Here is a 19102-nt window from a genome sequence, read left to right as displayed (position 1 = left end):
GAAAGATTAAAGCAGGTGTGGTGACCAAAATAGTTTTGAGAAAGATTGAAATGAGTGTAGTGATCTGCAAAGTTCTGTGAAAGATTGAAGCAGGTGTAGTGACCAAAAGAGTTCTGAGAAAGATTGAAATGAATGTAGTGATCTACAGAACTCTGTGAAAGATTGCAACAGGGTGTAGGGATCTGCAGAGTTCTGTGAAATATTAAAGCATTTGCAGACGTTGATTGGGTGGCCAAAGTGGAACCACTTGAAAGTATGCCTGGTCAGTAAGGAAAGAGGGGAATATGCAGATGTGGTTGGAGCTGGCTACAGCATAAATAACAGAGAGCTCAATCATGGGATCCATAATGTGATTGACAACAATTGCGGTGACTTGATTGGTGTGTTTCTGCAGGGGGTAAGTGGTGTATTTAATTATATTAAGTCTGAAAGATTCCAGAGGAGCAGATACTTCTCAGAGTGTTGGGAGCGAGAATCTTGTGGAATTGTTCTCCATTAGGGCACTATTGGAATCCTTGGCCCAGCTAAGCTATACTTGCACAACAGGGAGCAGACTGTCCTGTGGTCTAAATTAGGCCCGGATAGAAACACCACCATTTTACATGCTCACGTTTTGAAGTTTGATTCTTTCTTAAACAAGTTGACATTTGACCCACATTTGCTTTTGTCCCTGTGCAGGATAATATTGTCTGAAATGCCTTTTTTGCATTTTTCACAGGCGTATTTTCAAATACCTTCAATGTTCTGCCCAAATGTTGTTGTTTTTTATTGTCCGCTCGGCGACTGAGCTATCATAGAAGAATCAACAATGGCAGCCTGACAGGGACTTCAGCATGGCAACATGGAGATGTTAATTATATAAACAGCATCACTCCCTTGTTTCGGAGCATTTGGCTGGCACTGTGAGATCTCCACAGGCTGGAATTCCAGCCCAGTTTATTCTTGTTTACCTCCTATGAGGGATGAAGCCCAGCTGTACCCCAAGATAGGCTCCCTGATGACACTTACCCTGATAGCAGGGCCCAAGAAAATCAAACAACAAGTGGTATTGGTAAATACCTATATTCATACCAGAGAGAAAAAAATAGGTGCAAAATCCCTAGAGTCAGAATTGACGAGGATCATGACAGCAGTAATGACACCACATTACATAATCTCAGGAGACTTCAACATGTCCTTCGCCGGGAAAATCAGTAATGATAACTCAGCAGAAGAACAACTACTAGAATGGGGGTTCTCACCGCTGAACGAAAGTAAGTGGGGTAAACAAACTAAGGTATCTAAAACCCTACTGATGGCACTAACTAGTCTGGGGCTTATAGCTTTAAACGGCATATTATTGGAATAATGGACTGTAGCGATCACTTGCCACAAGAGCTCAAACTGGAGGTTCAGGCTACAGCGGAAACCTTTCCAAGTGAAACTCAGGATTTAACAGTAACCTCAAACCAAAAGAGAATAAAATACAAAATAAAGGATCTGGAAAAAATCGAGGAGATGGCACAAAATTGCTGGGAAGAGAATAGAATGAATGGACGAGATAACATCAAGGCCTGAGAGAACTTCTTAGAAAGCCTCAGCTCAGCTAATGCTAAATTAGACACAGGAGCAACCATAAGCGGAATTAAGAACCATCAAAGCCTACCCATTGGAGACAAGAGCGAACAAAGAAAAAACCCTCTAACAAACCAAGCCCATGACCTGAGGCAAATAAAAAGGAAAATCAACAGAGTAATTCACAAATTGCATCAGAGAGGCCCCAACATCAGCTTACGGGTAGAACTAAGGAAGCTAAAGTGTAGAAAGATCAAAACTGCTTGGCAAATAAGGCATGAATCTAAGGAGAAGACATGGGCCAAACTACTATACGACGTCAAATCTAACAACAGCAGGAGATTCTGGCGCACAGTGAACAACTTAGACAACCTAAGGGCTTATGAAATAAACTTACAGATAACAGAATAAGATTGGGTAAAGTACCTGCAGCATCATTTTAACAAAAACACAGACAAAATTACCCAAGTCACTACGGCCTTTAATTGCGATCTCCAATCACGGAAGAACTTAGGAGATGAGAATCTCATGTTACTCACAATCAAACAGATCAAAAGTCAAATTTCTAAGGGCAAGAAAGAGGGCGCTCCTGGGCCCAACGGAATTCCTCCAAGTCTATACAAACAAGATCCAGACTACTGGGCCGAACAACTTCGTCTCCTCTTTAAAAACATCCTGGATGGGGGGAGAATCCCAAACTCCTGGAAAGGATCTATTATTTCCCCTATTTTTAAAAAAGTCAGTAAAAGTCAAGCAAAGAATTACAGGTTAATAGTCCTAATTGACATAAACGCAAAATATTTTGCAGGTCTATTACTGGAAGAACTCACAGAATGGGCATCAACAAGAGGATTAATTCCTATTAACCAAACAGGCTTTCAAAGAAGTACAGGGACAACAACTAACATTCTTGCTCTCTCTTTATTAATTGACGCCTCAGTAAAAATCCAGAAGCCAGTATTTGTCTGTTTTATTGACTATTCGTCTGCTTTCGACAGCATCGAAAAGGGCAAACTATGGTCCAAGCTATCAGGCTGGAAAATCACCCCGCAACTTTTAAACCAACTAATTGCACTTCACTCCGACACATGGATCCAAATAAAACTGGGAATCAGTAACATCCTGTCGAGGAAAATAACGACCACCAAGGGGCTGAAGCAGGGATGTGTTCTTGCCCCGACCCTGTTCAACCTCTTCCTGTCGGATCTTTCAGCAGAGCTCGAAAACTGCATCCACCATGCCCCAAATCTAGGAGGCTTAATAATATCAAACATGTTGTATGCAGACGATTTAATACTGATAAATTGAACTCCAGTTAGTCTTCAGCACCTTATAAATACTACAAGCAACTTTTCAGACAGAAAAGGACTAACGATAAACTTGGAAAAGTCAAAAGTGATGATCATAAATCAAAGGAAACTAGGGCATCCTCGTTGGGAACTTCAGGGCAAATTGTTGGAGGTGGTCGATGAGTACAAGTATCTGGGTATCACTTCTGACAGAAAGAGTTTCTTTGGACAACACAAAACAACTATTAGAACAAGAGGGACAGCACTGGCAGTAGCACTAAAAAGAATGAAGTGCAAAATGAAAGACCCTGATCTATCACGCCTACTAGAAGTCTTTCGAGCAAAATTGCTTCCTGCCATGACCTACGGAAGTGAATGCATGAGAAGAAGAGACGAAACAGTTCTGGATAAAGCAGTGTCAAAATCAATTCGACTAATTTTTAACCTCCCTCCATACATTTCTCCAGCCAAGCTGAGATTTAAATTTAGCCTCCAAAAACAGCAAGTAGCACGGAAGGGGGCTTGTGCAAAGTGCTGGTACAAAATAAAGGGAGCAGAGAACGGGTCTATGAACTCATACTTATGGAAAGGGATGAACAAAAACAAAGACAACCCAGCTGCGGTCTATCTACACTCGGCAATAAACTATCTAGCCCTACAGGAGCTCTGGGAGCTCAATGGCCCACAGAAAACCTTTAAACAATTAGTAAACAAAACAGTAAAGTTATTGTCTTTGGAAGAAGAGAAATCCACCCTATCCAAAAGAGCACACGGGTGGTTTGTCATTCATAGTTACACAAGAGCTGCGCCGCAAACCTACTTGGGAACAGGATTCTCAAAGATTTTGAAGGAATCATATCTAAAACTGAGGATGGGTGTTTTACCGGTCAACCAGCACCTTCCCCCTAGGCAAAGGACAGACACAACCACAAACTGTAAAATCTGTGGCAAATTAAAAAACGATATCCTCCATTTGTTGTGCAGCTGCAGAGGCTTAGACAAAGAGCACAAACTGCTATTAAAACCAGCCTGGAACATAAGAGGGATCCGAACCCACAGGCAAGCACTAAAAGCTTCTTTGATGCAAGTAACATCCAATTAGCATGCAGATTGGTGACATTTGTTAATATTGCAAAAGCTATGTCAAACTTAACTGTAATATAACAGATCATGCATAGAGATCTGGTTTAAAAGGCAGAAGCTGCAACTCTTAAACCGCGGCTCTAACTGGAAATCATAATCGGATACTAACGGAGCACAATGCAGGGCACTGCACTACGGACATGGACAATATTTTCTTTTTTTTAATTTTTTTTTTATCTGGTTCACCCCAGTCAATTGTTTGATAAAACTTGGGATTTATAAATAACTGTTCTCATTGTAATGCATATTGAAGCTTTTTTAACAAATGTATTGGTACATGTGACCTAATTTTTAATGTACGATTTTGCAAAGATTTTAATTATTCATGCAGTAAAGATTTACTTACTTACTGATAACACTTACCCACAGGTAATGGGGGAGTTAGATCACCCTACAAAGATTGTGGCAAATTCACTTACCCTACGTACACCAGGTTAGGAAGTACTAGGCAGGTGCACAAAATATAACAGTATTTGTATGCAAGCATATATTCTCTGTTACAGTACAATGATTAAATTACTTATGTTCTTCACCATACTCATGAAGTGCTGATCACGTTATTCTGTTTCCTTCTATTGATTAATGCAGCCTATGTATTTTACTCAGGAATCACAATGCTTCAATAAATATTGAAACGCCGTGCTGTGTATTTCTTGTCTATCTCTTTGGGTATGCATGAGTAACCAAAAAGAAACGTTCTAGATCTGTTACCACAATTTCCTCTAGGAGTCAGGGTAGTCATGTTCTGAGGTTGCATATTCCACCTGTCACCTAACTTTTGTAGGGGTATAAATGGTACACTGTGAGCTAGCAGGACTAAAGCCAACATATCCTGATGGTGTGCTCAGAATCAGTCTTGCACAGTTTTGACGTTTATATTGTCTGACAAACACACAGTTTTACTGAGAAAGTATAAGCTGTACGACAACACAAGAGCTCCCTTTGGGGAAGACCTCGACAGCCTAAGGACCTAACCCGGGAGGATGGAACTGACACTCTGCAGCCCAACGGATGGAAGGTCTCACGCTAAATTTGGTCAGAGCCATTAGAAGGCAAATTCCTTGAGCCTACTCATGTCAGTACTGTGGCTTGCCGATTTCAGTGTTGGCAGTAAATGGACAATTCACTGAGAGTTACTGTAAGGCTACCAGCCTAAGTGGCCAATTTTAAAGCACTGGGGAGACTGCCTTACTAATCATCGGGTAAGGCCTACCCACAGCCATTGTAAGGACGGCAGTCAAAGTACACTATGCAGCTGCCCTATCTCCACCTTTTTTTCTTTATCCCAAATGTTCCATCTGTATATTGAGGGGCCTCTGTACCTGAATTGTGCCCTAGATTGCAGACCAGTGATCCTCTGAACCACATATTTGGAGTGTTCCCAGATTGGACAGATCCGCTACTGGTCTCCTCACTTTGTACTGTGAAGGTGGTTGCCACGCCATGGCCATCTCTGCTTGAGTGGAAGCTAATTACCATTTTTATGTGCACTTAGCCCATTCAGTGTATTTGATTATCATCCTCCACTTGTAAAAAGCAGTGCCACACTTAGGGGAAGATCAAACTACTTTGTGTTTATTTGACTTTTTTAAGATTGTAATGTTAGCAAATATTATGCACAGCCACCCCTGGCATAACTCTGCTTTACTAGTTGCCAAATGTTTACCTTTTTATAACTGCATCGCTTGAAAGATGAAGCTAGAGTACGACCATATCCCTGCTACTTCTTCCTCCTTACTTGGTTTTTGGGTCTGTCTTCAGGAAATCCATGTAGTTGCCCTGCAGAGCAGCACCCCAGAGCAATTATCTTAGCCTCTAGGGCCTCTGCATATAGACAGAGGATGCTGAAATAGATTTTGTAGAAACCCTAAAGTCTGTTTACCTCTGAATGTGGGCTACAGAAACATCAATCTCGATGAATGCCGTGTTCAGGAGCATCCTCTCTGCACCTCTGTCTCCTCAGGTGAGATGTAGATGGGTGGATGTAATGTGTAGGTGATTCAGATGGTGACTCTGCCGGGTGAGTGCACCCCTCTCTGCGCCACCTTTTACATTTTTTCCTTTTATTGTTGTTCTCTAACCTTCTGAAATGTAGTTGTCCAGCACCAACTTGGCAAACCAGATAGCCTGATTCAGAGACACTCATCAACTTAGTTTCAAGCACTGTGTGCCGCACACACAAACTACCTGCCACTGCCCTTCTTTTACATGCCCATCAGCTGCAGGCACTATTGTTTACTTTGGGCCTTATTTAGAGTTTAGGTGATGGGGTATCACAACCTTCACAAATGTGGCAGATATCCTGTTCGCCTTACTACTAGCAGTATAGCCTGTGGCATATACTAACACATTTTGACGGATTATCCTGAATGCTAACCTTTAAATAAGGTCCATTGCTCTGTGCTGTCCAGATATTTACGAATCCTTATTGTCACAAACTTTAATCAATATCAAATGGTATAAAAAAGTAACCATGTTTGTTGCGAACATTGTGATCCTACATCTAACCGCAGTCTGTAACCCTTTGTGAATATTAGCTCTTTGGATCATCATATTGCCATTTCTATAATGCATTAGGTTGGGTTTGTCTTACTGTTCTAGATATTCTGAACTTCATGAACATTAATTAATTCCAAACATTGAGTAGAAGATTTACCAAGTTGCCTGGTTCCATTGCTGCACAGCTTGATTACTGCAAGCCTTTGAAAACTACTGTTTTTTCTTTACATGAGTTTACATCTCTTTTTGGAATTACCGGTTACTTTGCAGGATTATCATGTTACTTAAATTTGTGTTTGATATGTTTCCCATTTTCCAGTTGCTGTTTATACTGTAAATATATTTGGAATATAATGAGCTATTATTAAAAATGTTGTGTAACACAGGAGCTATTATTAAAAATGTTGTGTAACACACCCTTGGCTGAACTTTCATACTTTATTACAAGTATGATAATTGTGTTACGCACCGGTTAGACTCACCCTACTTGCCACCCTTGAGTAAAGCCTTGGATTCTCACCCACGTCAACACAGGGAGCCAAGGAGAAGTAGTTGAGCCACTCTCCGCTGCATTCTCCCTTTAGTCACACTCAGTAGCTTCAAACTGCTTGCCATGGCAACCCTGTCTGGCTAGCCATAGTTGATGCAGCATGCTTTCAGGATTAAAACCTAATGCATTGTCCAATATTTAGATGACCACAGTGGGTTCTGGCAGGGATTGACTTTAACCTGCTTACACTATCCTTGTTAATGCTTGACCATTTATTTTGTGGTGTAGTGTAGAACTCTTCTGGGTAGGTACTTCCTTGGCGGGAGCATTTGCCCTGCCCATGGTGAGAAATCAGTAATGTTACCTTTGATGTGTGTGCTTGCACCACTAGAATGTGATGTACTGACTGATTGTGTGTTTGCTAGGTGATGTCCCCTAGCCATACTGGAGAGCTGTGAAGTTGTATGTAGTTTTGTAGTTACCCTGCTGCTGCAGGGGGTGTACAGACTTCCAGCCTGTTGAATACATGTTGGCATTGCAAGACTCATGTGGATAGTGCCTCCATCCTGAGTACCAGGATAACGGCACTAAGAATGTTCAATAGTGATTTATGTCTCTGAAATGGAGCGAGTGTACTGGACCAGAACTGTGAGTCAGCTCCTCTACTGGCCCAGATGTGCTGCTTAAAGGTAGTGGGTGTCATAAAAAAGTTTGGATACAAGGGCAGAAATGTTAAGAACTGTGTATATACATGCAGTGTATTCTGAAGTCATGTAGTGCCTTTGACGCTCTTCTATTCTGGCTGTTCTGCATCACATCATTATCTGGACTTGTTTTACTCGTTTAGCCACATGCTTTTAAGCTTTTGAGATTATGTCATTATGCCAACTGGACTCCGGCCTACATTGCAGCATGAGGCCATGACGTAGAGCACGTTCTACGGCAGAGGTGAGGCCGAGGGTAGCGGCTGGACTATGGAACCGCGCCGGTGCTCTGGACGGTCCCCATAAGGTAACGTCACGGCAGCGGATAATGTAATAATGATATTGGGAAATTCAAACATGTCCAGAGGGGCTAGAGCGCCGATGCCCCTCCCGATTGCCGCTGCAACCAAGGCCCAAACACAACGCGCATTGGGAGCGATCCACTGGATCCCTCCTGCGTCGATCTCCGCATGAAGAAGGACACTGTAGCACCCGTTTACAAAGAGATGGCCAAGTGAAAGAGTGTGCTCCATATTCGCCTAGACACTCACCTTGAGGATGAAAATCTGGGCAGTAGCATCACACCCCTGCGCACCATGATACCAGACCCCACTGCGTCTAACGGGTCACCGCGGACAACGTGCATGCATGGACTGGGGCCCGAGACAATATAGGGCCATCAACACTTACCTGCACAGATCCAGTGACATACAGGTCCGCCACTGAGATTCCAAATCAGACGCCTATCACGCATAGCGCAGTCCAATACACATACCACGTGACGCAGTATATATAGGCTACTGCACCTGGGCACCACCGCATGCTACACTGCTGAGTACGAGGAATCAGACAAAAGAGCCTCAAGGAATAACTATACACTTACCAGCTGATAGCTGAGTACACAGGAGGGTCCGTTGACTGCTCGCGACATGCACTGCGCTGCATTGTTTTAGCGGTTTAACTGGGGCAACATTGGTGTACAGTAGGCGGGCACACAGAGTACCACTGCTCTATAGTCAGAATAAACAACTTGTTTTCACAGGCGGAGAATACTATACTAGAACACCGGCAATAGGAAGATATTGACTGAAGGGTTGGTGGCGTTAACAAACCCAGACACGGCTCGTACCTCCTAGACAAGCAGGATTAATCATACATAGTGTAACCCAGAGGGGCACATAAATATTCAGACCACTAACGCCACGAGATAGCACCTTGAAAAGGGCCGTCCAAGATCCAGGCAGTGCTTACAAGTGAATACAGACCCTGCAGATACCATGGGCAAACCTGACAAAAATTAACCAAAAATAACCTTTGACCACTCCAAGAAAGCACTGGACCTCTCCACAGATGACCAACAAATGCCACCGCCTGCGGCGACGTCTACTAGCGGCGTAACGAATGATGATGTCCAGGCTATGTTCAATACAATACAAGCCGCACTGACAAACATTGATGGCAAAATTGATTCGCTAACGCACGGAGTGGATCGTATGTCAGAGAGGCTGGATTGCCACACAGAGAGGATAGACATGGCTGAACGGCGAATCTCCGAAGTAGAAGATGCCAATAACCAAGCAACCACCAAACAAAACAAGATGGACAAGCAGCTGGTGGTGTTAAAAGCCAAGGCAGAAGATTTGGAAGCAAGGTCTAGGAGAAACAATCTCCGCTTAGTGGGCAAAGCAGAAACTACGAATACAGGTCCCATGGAGAAATATGTGGAACAACTTTTAATAACGCTACCATGCAGAGACACATTCTCGAACGTCTTCATAATAGAAAGAGCGCACAGATCCCTGGCCCCAAAACCACCACTGGGCACCAGGCCGAGACCTATAATAGCCAAGCTACTAAACTACAGAGACCGGGACGCCGCGCTCCGTAAAGCCCAATAATTGGGTACTTTGCGTCATGAGGGCATGGAAATAGCCCTGTATCCAGACTTCACACAAACAGTTCAAGAAGCGAGGAAGAAATGTGGTCCGGCGAAACAGAAACTTCATGAATTACAAATTGCCTATGCTATGCTGTATCCTGCAAGACTAAAAATCACAGACGAAGGATCAACGAAAATATTCAACGAGTCTAAAGACATCATGAAGTACCTGCAAATGAGACGACCCCAGGGAACGCGCAGGAGATCGCCAACAGACAGATTGCTAAATCGAGAAACCATGTCAGATGTGGAATATCACTTAACTAGGACACAGATGACCAGCTACCCCCTGGAATTGATATGATCACCTTGAAAATAGCGGACTGTAGTGGTGACAGCTGTCACACTGCAGGTATACATATATATCCTGGGCAGAACACTGTGCAGGGATAACAGACATAAAGATCAAGCCCTCGCAAATATGCTGGACTGAGAACAAAGCGAGCACATGGAACGCAGATAAGTAAATTGGAGATATAAAACTGTAGAATTCAGCACGGACTCTAATGCTGTGAAGCTGGTAGATGCACCTATATTAGATAGCTTGATTATAGCAATGTAACTGTTTAAAGAAATATGGTATTGATTGCTCAAAAGTGCAACACAGTGTTGATAAGAGGCATCCCCCCCTCGAGAGATCTCATGAAGGGATAAGGGCTTGGCAGCTACCGCCCACTTGTGCGCACCACACCAGTTAAATTTCTTTTCTTTTTTTGGTTCTATGAGGTGGATGAGGGGTGAGGGATATGTTTCATCTACAAGGGATTGTCTCTGTTGAATTGGGAACAGCCGAGTGGGAGGGGGATGGTAAGGGGGGAAAACGCGAAATTCACCAAGCAGCAACAAGATTACAGATAGTTCTTTTTCTGTGTTGAGAAGACAACTTGAACATCGGTGGATGACTTCTTTAATTTGCATAATATATGGTTACTGATCTAAGACATGTTCGCACACTGACTTTCATGACCTGGAACGTTAGGGGACTCCAAAATCCGCTAAAAATAATCAAAGTACTAGCCTATTCAGACAGACACAAGGTAGATGTTGCCTGCCTCCAGGAAACACATCTCACAGAGAGAGCAGAGTAGGAAACAGGTGGGCGATGTTCCGTATGGCATCCTCCTATTCTAATTATGCCAGAGGGGTAATGATATTGATTAAACGTAACACCCCATTCACACTTATCAATGCCATCAAAGATGATCAAGGAAGATACACTATTATATAAGGTAACTTTAGTGGCACAGCTCTCACGATAGTCACAGTATACGGCCAGAATGCTGATGACCTTCTCTTTTATGAGCAAATCTGGGCCACACTACGAGACTTACACCCTATGTTCATTCTATGGGGGGGGGACTTCAATACCTGTTTAGAGTCGACCCTAGATAGATCGACTGGTAACGATAGATATGGCAGACCATGGTAGATGTCTGGAGACTGAGACACCCAGGGCGCAAAGAAGGTACCTGCATCTCACTGGCACATAACACTTGGTCTAGAATAGACTACTGGCTGACCACACAGGATGTTAGCACGTGGATAAAGTCAGTGGAACCCTTACCCAAAACAATGTCAGATCAATCACCTGTACGCCTTGAACTAGCCATTCCCACACATCCCCCATGACAATGTACATGGCGATTACAACACTACGCACTTCAAGACCAGGTGTTCGCAGTGAACTACATCAAGCAATTGTAGACTTTTTTCAGCTTAACACTGGCTCTGTGAAAAGCTTGAGGATGCTATGGGAGGCTTTCAAGGTAACTATAGGAGGACACTGTATCAGTAAGCATGCAGGAATACTTAGAGCTATCCAGCAACAACTGGAAATGGCGGAAAGGGAAATTCAACATTTAGAAGCAGAATACGCCACTACATTAGATACTTCAATCCTAGCAGACATCTGACACAAAACAGACGCATTCCATGAATTCGCCGACACCGAGATTAAATACTTATCACGTAGATATACAGCAAGGAATTATGGAGAGGGAGGTCGACCAGGTAGGGAATTATTGCATAAAATTAAACCAGTACACAAAACCGCACATATAACAGAACTCATGAATGAACACGATGCGCCATTATACGGCACTCCCTCCATACTAGACAGCTTCATAAATTATTATTCAAGTTTATACACTACGCAATCCACAACCTCCGTACCAGAAATAAATAACTATCTAGATGATATTGGTTTGGCATGGCTGTCTGATACACATCGGGAATACTTCAGCCACCACATAACGGAAGACGAATTCAAAGAAGCGATTAACTCACTGCCAAATAATAAGGTGCCCAGCCTAGATGGCCTCCCAGGCTAATTTTATAAAGAAGTTAGAGACCTCCTTGTGCCCCACCTCGCAGAAATGTACAAGGAGGCTTACGAGGAAGACATGCTTCCGACTTCGCTTCGGGAGGCCTGTGATGTATTCCTATAGGTTCTGTATCGATCCCCCTATTCCTGACCCTGTTCTGGTTAACGAGTTAACTAGCAGCCATCCCATGATGCAGAAACCGTTATCTGATTAAGCCACACTACGGCACAGGAACGTGTTATCTGATTAGGTCATAACGCTTGCCATCTAATTAGACAAGCGATATTCCTCCAGCCCCTGATAAGGCATACGGAGTTCTCAAAACAAATCAAACCTATGACAACCTGGGAAAAACCCTGCGGCCATTGTTTTGATTTCATCGAGAACTTCAGCAAAAGAATGTGCTAACGACCAAGTCGTATGACATCCTTATTGACGTATCTATGTCCATCCTTACGTCAATCTCGGCACCTTACAGGTATAAATATTACCTGTATTGCCTTAAGCAAACACACGCGGTGGTGACGAGATCGGAGCAGCCAGACTTGCCGAAGCCCAGAGCAGAGCAGACCCCGCTGGCGCAGCCCCGCCTTCCTGACGCGCTGAGAACGAGACACTGCTTTCTCCTGCCGAGAAATCCAGCTCCGGCGCTTCCGGGTAGCCCTCGCAGGCAGCCTGGAATATCGAGACCAGAGACGAGAGATACCATCCCTCATTCATCCTAGATTCCAGGTACAGAACTGAATAACCCCTCGCAGAGACTTCTTGAGTCAGTCACTTGGCAAAACAAACTTAACTTAAACTGCTACTTTCTATTCACGCCCACGTATTAGGCTTAGGTCAGGTACACCGGGGTAGGCTTGGTTAGAAGCACCAGTTGAGTACGATTAGTCAAATGTTTATATGTATGTATCTATTTTATCAATTTTAAACTACCTTATGGCTTAGAAACCATATAAATGTTTTTACAGTATTATTTTATACTTCTGCTTTTATTGTATGCACTTTACTAAACCATAAGTATTGCAATAATATCGATCCATTTCTCTTGTACGAGAAAAGAGACTGATCAATAAATACCATCTTTTATTGAACACGCCCGTCTCTTCCTTTTCTCTACAATCTGGTGAGACTAAGAATGCACGTACTGACTGAGTAAAATAAGTTGTCTTTTGTTTTCACACGACTCTAGAGATACACTCTTGATTAGGGGAGAGCAAAGTTGTCATGTTCTATGGTTGTCAGAAACTAAATCCCTTCTTGTCTATCCAGGGAGGTTCAACTCCTCCTTGCCTATTCGAGAAAGTTTCTAGTGAACTCTGAGCTAGCTGGCAAATCCAAAACTTTAAGTCTAATATCGACAATAGAAGACCTAGTTAACGTCTGGTCTAGGCCTATACTATTGAAGGTATTATTCCAATGCGCAGAGCCTATTGGGATAATAGGAACTACACTACATGGCGCCCAAACGTTTGGAAAGGCGATAAAACTAACGCAAGACATTAGAGTAACTCAGTCGTGCTTTTTCACTCAGACCCTTTTTTTCCCATAAATACTCCAAAGACGTCTGGAGTGGGTGAAAGGTCATATCCGCCAAACCTCGCAGGAAGAAACTCCTATGTATGGTTCTTGGTTTAATCAACGTTGAAGGATACACTGTTCCAAAATATTGTGCATCTAATCTTTGCTTCCATAAGAAACCTGATCTGCAAACAAACAAAATAAACTTCCTGACAGTAGAATGTCAGAACCTGAAGAAGAAAGAGAGATAGCTAGAGTAGCAGCTGAACTCGTAACAGCTGATAATACTATGCAAGAAGCAGACCCGGATTTAATACTCATCGGGGTCAACATAAGGAAATCTATAACTTTGAAACTTATAGAAAATGGACTGACACCTAGAGGTGGCACAGTCATATTCGTAATAGAGGCACACGAATATCGGCAGACAGAGGTATTCTATTCATGGATACATTTTCCAGCAGCAAACGCTGTAACAAAGGTCTTCCACCATTACAAAACAGAGGAACCTCCTGAAGAATACACTCCTTTCGAGGAGGTGGAAGTACCACTTAAATTCCAAGAGCATCTGCTCTTGTTTAATGGCGCCCTAAAACACAACAATCACATCACCAGGCTCGGTCCATTAGGTAGACCAGGAGCAACGTGGCCGGTCCTAGCCGGATACACACCACATCCAGACATCGAAAGAATGTCTGCAGCAGATCTTCTAATACAACTAAAACAATTAATAAAAGTACATAGACAATTAGTCCAATATGTAATGCGGACTTCAACAATCCAACCAGCAATTAAAATTCCACAGCTGACCCCTCATCAGGGGAACCCAAATAAAATTACACCACAGAACATACAGTCCTGCCTAGGTAAAGTACCAGCTAAAAGGGAACAAATACCATTCTGGTTAGCACAAAAAATCACCCAAATAGAGGCGGTGTTTCCAGACACCACCCCTGTGGATAAACACAGGATTCTGACTATCTGTCTTCCAATGGGAATCGCACCACACGTGGAGGACTGTGACACTTGGGGTACAGTCTTTGCTTCCATTTACACAAAAACACATGGAGTTCCATCCATGTCAGTAATACCAGATGTGCTAAAACAAATTCAAGACGAATACGGTCCAGAACCCGCTTTAACTCTTGGTATGAAATTACTGAAAGACTTCAAGCAGGTCTCGGCTATATTACTAGCCAACATAAAAGGAGAAGCAGCGAATGTGGCGATCCACCAGAGGTTAAAAGAGACAGATATAGCAGACCAACCAGCTGAAATTGCCAGAATTATAGAAAAATCCTATGAAGAACTAGGTAGAGATAGTTTGGGTGGAATACCAGTGAAGCCCCAACTAATTGAAAGTCCTGAAAAAATATTTATTAAAAATAACCTAAACAGTCAAAAGAAAAACTGGGATGGAAACAAACAATCCAATCCAAAAGAAAAGAGATTCCAGTCCAGAGGAAGGTCTCCTCTGCGGAGAGAAAGATCTCCGGACCAAGGACCCAAGTCTCCCCAAAGTGAGCCCTCTGTGAAAAAATACAACCTTAGAAATAGGGATAATATAAAGAAACCGGATAGATATCAAGATTTTGATACACGTCCCTCTCAATCTTTTCAGACTTCCTCGCAGAAATCGGAAAGAAGAGGACGATCGGAACCCAGGGAAGGGCACGTCAAGTCCAAAGACAAGGAACCTGCTCATCCAAATAAGAAATAACAATTTCCAAAAAAGAAGGTAGCCAGTATTAAAATAGTTAACAATGCCGAGAATACTGAGGACACAACTCAAAAACGGAGAATGGGCTCAGACAATGCTAGACAGCGCAGCAGAAGTGAGCATAGCTCGCAAAGTCCTTATGAATCATCTGGAGACAGTGGACAGGAATGAATATCTTCAAGTGGAAACTGCAGACACCAGAGTTAGCAAACCTCACAAAATATATGAAATAACTTTACGTATAGAAGGGGATAAGACTAGAAAAATAAGGGGACTATTTTGGGATAATCTCTCCAAGGGCTATGACATCCTTCTAGCTGAAAAAGACTGGCCACCAGAGTTTGTCAGGGACTGCCCTCATGGCGAAGAAATAATTATGCCTGCCTTCTCAAATCATATCCCAATTCATAAAAAATATACACTTGCAAGAAAGTGGGCAGTAGCTCAAGCTCTTGCTTTATATAAAAATCACGTAGGATGGGATGAGGACTCTCCTCCTCACAAAATCCAGTTAAAATCACAACCTACTGCACAAAGACAGTACCCAATTAAGCAAGAAGCTAAAAAACAGGTAAAAGAAATCCTAGATCAACTAGAATACCAGGGGGTGATTGAAACTTGCACCTCACAAATGAACAACCCTTTGTTTCCTGTCTCCAAACCAGACAATTCATATCGTCTAGTTTTGGATTACAGACACCTTAACTCATGTTGCAAAACTTTCGCAGTACAAAACTCACATAGTGCAGCACTAATGAATAACATAGTGCGCAAAAAATACAAAACAACATTAGACATCTCTAATGGATTCTTCTGTCAAAATATAGCACCAGAGAGCAGATATTTGTCCGCGTTCTCAATAAATGGCGCTCAAAAACAATTCTGTCGATTACCGCAAGGGTTCAAGAACAGCCCAGGATTATTCTCAGCGAGAGTAACAGAATTATTACAAACATATGACGAAGAGGCATTATCTTATGTCGATGACATATACCTAACAGATGATGACTTGGATACTCACTTGAAGAGAGTGAACACCATAATACTTGGGTTCGCAGCAGAGGGTTACAAATTCAACTTTAAAAAATCTAGAATTGCCCATCTAACAGTCCTGTTCTTAGGATATGAATTATCAAGTGAAGGCAAAAGCCTGGCTGACAATTTCCTCGAGAAATGTGCCGTACTCCAAGCACCTAGAACAGTAAAAAACCTACAGTCAATTCTAGGCTTCCTAAATTTCGGAAGAACATACATTGCAAATTACGCAGAAAGGGTCAAGCCCCTTTATGATCTAATAAAACCAGATTTTAAAAGAACCAATTGGACTCAAACACACACAGAAATTTTGAGATCCTTACAAACAGACATGTTAATAATAACAAAATTAGAAACACGTGATAACACACGCAATCTTGTGATTCGAGTCATCCCAGGAAGATGCGGATTCACATACCTGACCTCTAACGAGGGAGAAAAGGTACCAATTGCATTCAAATCACACTTGTACACTAAAGCTGAAATGAAATTTAGCCCAACGGAAAAAATTCTAACTGCAACACAGACAGCTATAGCGAAAGAACGAGCCCTGGCACAAGGTAAACGAATAATAATCGTAACACCGATACCAGCCCTAGAGGCTGTAACAAAAGCAACCATTCCAAATGCTAAAGCGCTCCATCCGAGATGGATACAATGGGCTAATTCTCTTGCTGCAACAGACGTGGTATACGAATTTGATCCCAACTTAAAAACACAAGAATTTCTCCAATACGAATTTGAATGTCCTCCACCGACCGAAATTCTGCCTCTAGAACATTACGGCTGTATAATATACACAGACGGATCAGCACAACCCGCAGTGGGGGGTAAACAAGCTTACAGTGCTGCGTGCGCGATTGTTAAAGGTCGCTGGCACGAAGGAAAATTTAAACCAGCTATCACCAAAACACAATCTCTGGGAGATTGTACAGCTCAGCGAGCTGAACTACTGGCATTCAAGATGGCGCTTGAAAATACCGATCGAGAATTCCCCACACTCATAGTGTGCGATTCGTATTATTGCGTCCAGTCTTACAATGAATACTTACAGATCTGGCTTCAGAATGGTTTTAAGGATGCAAAAGGAGACACAATCAAGCATAAAATGCTCTGGGAACAAGTAGTTCTTTTACAGAAAGAACTACCAAAGACTCACGTGATACATACACTGAGTCATCAACGTGATGGCGTTCACGTTGCAGGGAATTCATTGGCTGATGAGGCCGCGAAGGCTGCTGTGCAAACGGCTTCCGTAGCTGCCATCACACGGTCAAAAACAAAAATAGACAGCGAAATATTACAGGCTATCAGCGCTACAGAAAAGGATTCGATAGAAACACTCCCGAAAGGCTTTCCAGTAAAATACTCATACATAACTGATGCAAACAATGTTCCTTTTGCTCGAATCCCTGGAGTGGGGGATAGGGCAATTCCAAACATGGAACATAGGTTAGGACTAATAATAGCGGCACACGAAGGACTTGCTTCTATACATGCCGGCGTCTCAGCCACAGTATCATTATTAAAACAGAGATACTGATGGCCACAAATGAGAAGACAAATGCGGAACTATGTTCTAGAATGTGAAATATGTCAAAGAATGAAAGTATCAACGGTGAGACGACCAGCACAGACGCCCCTTCTAATCTCAGATAAACCATTAGCTTGTGTTTACCTGGACCACTGTGGTCCCTTACAACGGGATGGTAACTATAAATATATCTTGGTGGCAGTGGATTCATGCACGAGATTCATATGGATGTGGCCCCAGCGAACGGCTGACGCCAGAACTGTTATAAAAGATTTGCGAGTCTTTATCGGCACATACGCAATTGGCATGCTGCATTCGGACCATGGTCCTGCTTTTAGCTCTAGAGCTTATAAGGAGGCCATGGTCAGCATGGGCGTTACATTGCGGTACTCTTGTCCATTTCACCCTGAGGGGAACGGAATTGTAGCAAGAAAAAACCGTGACATAAAGCAATCTATAACAGCAAAGGTATTAGGTTCGGGAGCTGGGTGGGTCAAACATCTAATAAGTGTCCAACGTAGTCTAAATAACTTGCCAAGAAACTCTCTGAAGGGATTCAGTCCGTACGAATTATTGTTTGGAACTAGGATGTTAGTCTTAGATCTTGCCAGTCAGACTTCAGTGGTAAAGGAAAAAAGCTTTGATATCAAAGATCGTTTGGCTATTTTGCAGGACTTAAACAAAACAAGAAAAGACCTGAGCAACATAAAGTTGAAACAGCAGCCAACAACCACTGAAGAACCACCACCTGTCCCAGCAAGACCTGTCTGGATTCCAAAAGTCGGGGATCTAGTCAGAGAAAAGATTGCGGTAAAGAAGGAATTTGGGCCTTCTTACAGAAAAGCAGTTCCTGTCTTGTCTATCAACGGGACAAGATCAGTTGTACTACCGCCGCTTGCTGGTAAAAAGGAGAACCGAGTTGTATCCATCGACCTGGTAAAACCACAATCATGTGGCCGATAAAAAACAGTAGGCCAAGTGGACTCCCGATAAGTAGTAGAACACCAAGGTTTGCTACCAATACAGAGGTCCTAACTAACAGGCTAATCACATTCGAAACGCCTACAGAAGAACAACAAGGACTGTGCAACAATGCAATGGAACTTAAACCTCTGAAAACCCAAATAAAAACATTTAGTAAAGACACACCAACCTACAATGAAGTAACAAACGAATATGCAAGAAACAGTAATCCTGAAGCAATTGGAACAATTGACAGAACTGCATCCGGCTACTTCATAAACTTCGATGATTCCTCTGAAGACCTAAGTGAATCAAAGACACAGCCATCATCAAAAACCTTTAAAGATAAAGCTACAGAACTTTTGAAACAACTGAAAGAAACATATC

At 42.6% G+C, this 19102-nt stretch overlaps 1 protein-coding gene across 4 annotated transcripts in view; it reads left to right on the top strand.

Moving 5' to 3' along the window:
- Nucleotides 1–19102, top strand: part of LOC144784431 (multidrug resistance-associated protein 1-like) — a 1265484-nt gene that overhangs the window by 416025 nt on the left and 830357 nt on the right. The window lies entirely within an intron of this gene.

The sequence above is a fragment of the Lissotriton helveticus genome, chromosome 10 (assembly GCF_964261635.1).
Source record: "Lissotriton helveticus chromosome 10, aLisHel1.1, whole genome shotgun sequence".
Classification (NCBI taxonomy): domain Eukaryota; kingdom Metazoa; phylum Chordata; class Amphibia; order Caudata; family Salamandridae; genus Lissotriton; species Lissotriton helveticus.
The sequence above is the reverse complement of the archived record's forward strand: the minus strand, read 5'-3'. Positions and strand labels throughout refer to the sequence as shown.